Below are 5,947 nucleotides of genomic sequence, written 5' to 3' on the forward strand. Positions count from 1 at the left end.
CTGATAGCATGACATAGTACTAAATATTGCTTTAATTAACTGTACTTTTACTTATGCTGTTCTCAACCCAAATTGTTATATTTATATATGAACATAGTTATTAATATGCTTTATTGAATAATAAAACAATTGCTTGTTCATAAACTTAGTTTTACATTTAATAAAAATTAAGAAATCAACTGTCCTATTTATAGGACGCTGGTACATAATGGGAACAAGAAGAAAAGGTTCTTAAATTATGGGTTATAATTAAGATACAAGATGATCTGTAAGTAATAATACATACATATATGCATATATAATGTTGTGTATACACAATGATGGATGAATTCAATTATCCTAAAATATTGACCTCAACCGATACAATTGTTGTGTATGGAGTGGCTGTAGGTCCAAAAATCAAGAACAACATTTCTTACATACCCAAAGGCCGGCAGGTCTATGTGCATGACATCTACAATGCAACAACAGGCATGTTCCTGAGACCCTGCATGAAGACACTTGACATGTTGAAAGAAGCAGGGTTCAAGAACATAATCAAAGGAAAAACTGTGCACCTGAATCCTGAATTCTGGGAAGAAATAGAATCTGAGAAATCAATTCTGTTCCCTCACCAGGAACAAATTGAGGGATTTGTGTTCTGTCACAACACTGCCCAGCCTGTTGTTTGTAATGACCAGTTCCGGGAGAACATGTGCAAGTACAAAACACAATATTACAGGGACCTCACAATGTATGGAGAGGACAAATCTGATATTGCTCAGCTTTGTGTCTGTGCGGGGATTTGTACCTAATAACATCAGTACAGCACAGCTCTGTTAGAGATAGGGATATTGAGTATAGATTTAATTATTGAAACATCTAGAAATTATTCTTCAAACAAATATCATCTAACAATTCCATAACAATTCCATCCAAACACTCCTTTGTAACAAATGAAATAAAGGTGGTATGAGTGTCACAAAACATTTAAGCAAAATCTACTATATTTACGACGCAATCGTTTTACATTGAGAGGCTACAGCTTCGAAAATTGAGGTTATGACGTGGTTTCTTGTAGTGGTAGGGTAGATATTCGTATGGCAAGGTTCCAGCGTGCACTAGCCAGTAATTTCCGAGAAAAAAACTTCAATTTTTTTATGATGGTAAAGTGGTTCGGTGATAGGCTATCAGTATTACACGCCGAAGATTATAGGTTTGACTTCTGTTCGATTACCCCTATTATTATTATATATAGCAACTAAGTATTGTATTTAATTAATAATTTAAAGAAATAAAAATGTTATATATTTTTTTCAAAAAATAACACTCCTTTGTAATGATTTTTCAATGTTATTTTTGAAAATAATTTTTCAGAATATGTTTTTGAATTTCTTATCATTTTACTAGGATTTGCATAAAAATGATCCATGTGTCATATTCGACGAAATGTCATGTACAGCGAAAGTTATACATTTTTATTTTAGGGAAAATTCTCAAGAAACAAAACAAATAATTACTATTGACTTCCTTTTGTGAATAGTATTTGTTTTACATTATTTTTTGTTCACCATGTATAGTTGTATTCTTGTAAAAAGCATGAAAAACAATATATTCTCTACATTTCGCAAAGCAAATAATATACGAATTTTCGTAATAAGTAAAATGCAATAAATAATTTTTCGGTTTAATAAGAAATAAAAATCGCAGAGTTAACCGAATGGTGAATCGAACACAGAATTTTACAACCCATAAAATGCCTTGTAGCCTTTGCAATGAAGTGATGTAGATTCAAGTAATAAAATTTCATGCAAAATCGCACGTTATAAGATTGTTCAAATATATTAAATCAATGTGTCCATAAGCTATTATACTGTCAGCCATTTGGCACATCTCGTTACAAAATCTCAGCATATCACCATTCACTAGTTAATCGAATTGAATATTGATTCACTTCACAGTTCAATGTGCAACAATATTTTCGACTCATATCACGTGAGATGTAAACTCAATTCAATTCTCTCATTGTATGTAACTTGTATGTTGAACTCATGTAGAAATATCAATTATGAGCTCTAAGCTAAATTTGACGCTAGAATCGCTTGATCAACTCTTGCGTCTCGCTGCCAGACATTCTACTTTCCTGTTTGCTCCAGGTCACTTCTGCATTTCATTATCATTGTTTTTACCTCTGTTTCATTCTCATCGTCGTTATAAACCTACGTAATTTCTACTGTTTACAGCAGACAGAATCTACTGTTATCAATTGTAGTAATCTACTGTGTCTCTCGGAAATCTACTCAAAATCAATGATTTCCTACTGAACACTTTCTGTAGGCCTAATGTGTAATGACAGTTGAGGAACTACAAGTGAAATATTCTTTTGTGTACTACATGTAATATTGCATGTAGTGTGTTTGAATTTGAATTCAAAATTTTGGGTGCGTCAGCACTTAGGCTATTTTGCACCTGTCACTTTATACGGGGTCCAGCCCCTTACCAGAACTAAAATAACATAACTGTAACGTCGTGTTGTAACTAAAATATTAAAATATTCTGAATTCGGTTAAAAGCTGAGGCTGTAAAGAGGCACTCAGCACCCACAAGGACCAAACACAGGACAACACAGAAAATTATACTGGCCATGAGGCCAGTCGCCAGAACCTCGTTCGTCTGCAAACTGAAGTCCAGGGTGTACTACGTGGAAGCAACAATTGGGTGTACATTCTTCGTGGAAGGTCATCCCTTACACCCTTGTAGTGTGTTTAACTCAGCATGTTAGCTGTAAATATAACTTTTTATTCCTCCTCACTAACAATTTGTTTTTATATCTATTTAAAATTTAAAACAACCTCACTTCCATGTAGTACACCCTGAACTGCATTTTGCAGACTAACGAGGCTCTGGTGACTGGACCTACTGTTAGTATAAGCTTTGTAGGACTGTGTGTGTGTTGTCCTTGTTTGTGCTGACTGTCTGTCGCTTTACAGGCTCAGCTTTTAACCCAGGTAAGGATATTTTAGTTTTCAGACACGCTTTTATTTTTGTCATAATAAGGGGCAGGACCCCGTATAGCGTGACGGGTGTAAAATACCCTAAGTTTTCAGGCACACAAATTGTAATTCAAATTTAAAAAATCTTAATATAGATGTTTCAAAACACCTATTGATCTACTGAAACCAGTACAGTAGAGAAACTGCAAGTGAAATTAATTTATTCAGTATAGTGTATAATATGTTAAGTTTAATATTTTGGCTGAAAATATTAATTTCATACCCCCTTATTATTTTTTTGTATTTATATTTTTTTGAAAATCTGAACACAGTAGATGTTTCAAAACACCTATTGATCTACTGAAAACAGTAGACAAAAGTTTCATTGGAGTAAGTATAAAAGAGTCATGAAATAATACCCAAAGAAGTCAACCATTATCAATTAATGTTAAATACTTTTTTTATTTCACTTTGCAAAACTTAGGAGCTCGAAATAATACATGGCATGCGATTTAGTAGACAGTCTGCTTTTCTGTGATTCATTCGTCGTGCCCAGTCGGGGATTACTACCGTTCAAGGTAAAAGGGGAAGGGGAAGAAATCCACCACAGTTCCATGACGTATGAAGTAACATGTTCACAGGCATTCAATACAACTGATAAGGGTTCAACTGACCTTGGAAGTGTGGGAAACACGTTTCACGCTGGTTTCCAGAATGCTGTGGCTAAATCTGGAACTAACGGTGGAATAAGAAATAGTTTGTAACATTTAACAATGACATTTCGCATTTACAAAATATGAGATATGTAGACTTTGATATATTTATTATAGTAGACGGTAGAGAATTACTTACCACGAAAGTCAAGGTCTAAATTGCAGACATCAAAATCTACTCCAGGTTGTAAAATACATTTGTGATAGACAGCAGATAGGTTAATAAGGTTTACAAGATTGCTAACGACTCTTAAGACAAACGTTCAACGAAGGTTATTGAGTGAGAAAATGGGAAATTGTTAAAAATAGCGGCCTAGTTGAGTGAAGATCGAAGGTTCGAATCTCTTATAGAACCGGCTATTTTTTGACACTAATTTTTGGTGCGCAATATATTTAATGTATTGTCGACATTTATAAGAAACAAAATATGAAAACTCTTCTCCTCCGTAACGGTGCGGTCTAAGACTCTGTGCTTTGGACTTCGACTGCAGCGGGACGGCATAGATTCGAGTCGTCCTGGGTTCTCGGCCTGTTATCTGTATAGGACCGGTGGCAACCCACCATCGTGAGGAAATTGGGGAGCTACGAGTGACTGGTGTAACCTGTTTTCAGATATCTTCTATAACGGCTGAGGGTTCGACGTGCTGACCAACGTCACCTCGTTGCCAGTTGAAGATAACTCTAGGTAGGATTGTGGAAGGGAGACTGACAGTCGGGAGATAGCCCATGGCCCTTCGAGGTTTTAAAATATGAAAACTATTCCTCCCGTAAATCTAATTTCTCGTCATTGTCACGTGAGATTTCTTTTCAGTATGACTCCTGCAATACTAATTAGTTCCTAAGTGAGATAATGAGATGGACAGAGAGATATTAAATTATGAGTTCACTGTTTAAAAAATAAGCATTAACACATTTTTATATTCACATATCTCTTTACAAATTCCTGAGCATGTCACAACAAATGAACCAATCTAGTGCACACTAGAGCCTTGGCTTATCGATACCTATGGGGTATCCTACAATTACAGTAAAACCACAACCTCAATTCTCGAAGCTGTAGCCTCTGCATGTAAAACGATTGAGTCGTAAATATAGTAGATTTTGCTTAAATGTTTTGTGACATTCATACCACCTTTATTTCATTTGCTACAAAGGAGTGTTTGGGTGTGTTGTTTATAAAGAGGCGGGTAGGGATTATATTTCTAATGCATATTGAAAGAATTGGTCTTAACTCATAATCATGCGGCAAGAAGGAACGCACTCGTGGGGTAGTGGTTATCGCACTGGGTTGCTACTCTAATGGTTGTAGGATCAAATCTCCACGGTGGCAAAAACTTTTCGTAAACTTTATTCGTTCCCATTGTTACTATTTGAATTAGTCTTCTTTGAAACTAACAACGAAAGATTATACAATTAACTCTCTCTCTTTCAAAATGATAATATGAGGACAGGTTTCTTATTATAAGAATTGGAAATTTTAGTGGTCTCAACGCATCTAAAATCCAAAATACTAGATCTACGTTATTTTCTACTGAATTCTAAATCCACGTTATACACAGATAGGCTAATGGGGCCTGGACCTACAGTTTAAAGTGAGATACGAACCACTATGTGTCTCCACTTGTTATCCTGCACTGAACGTAAAACAAACAGCTCCCCGCCCCCATTTTTAAAACAAATTTACATTAAATATGGTATTTATAAGATAATCATCATTTATTTGATTGTTTTTATTACTGAACGTCAAATGAAACATTTTCCACAATCACCTCTTCGTCCCATCTCTCCCAATATATTTCTGTCCCTCTCTTTTCCCTCTTCCCCACCCCCCACACACACGTATCAACATAAATATTTTCTTAAGTTTGTATGTGTATAAATATAACATTAAATACCCCCAAAATACTATTTATTTTCTACTTTCCGTCACCCCTGTCCCACTCCCACAACCCCTCATTATTATTGGCGTTCGCCAGACCAAGTGTTAATGTATTGACGTCTTGTAATTAGTGTGTCCTTTTCCGAGTTCCAGTCAGGTCGCATAATGTTTCAGATTCCAATTTAAATGTATCCCGAGTCGTGAATAGCCTATGTGTGCAAAAAGTGATGTTGAAACGAACTCTTGACCTCAATAATACAAGTTGTGTATTTTCTTTCAGCTGTGGTTCCCTCTTTTTGCGAGAAATAACGAATTAACCTAATCATTAACTCAACAAATAAAAATGCATCTCTAAATTAATTAATGAAAACTGTTATTACACC

This window comes from Lepisma saccharinum, chromosome 2 (genome assembly GCF_977018435.1).
Source record: "Lepisma saccharinum chromosome 2, izLepSacc3.1, whole genome shotgun sequence".
In the NCBI taxonomy this organism is placed as follows: domain Eukaryota; kingdom Metazoa; phylum Arthropoda; class Insecta; order Zygentoma; family Lepismatidae; genus Lepisma; species Lepisma saccharinum.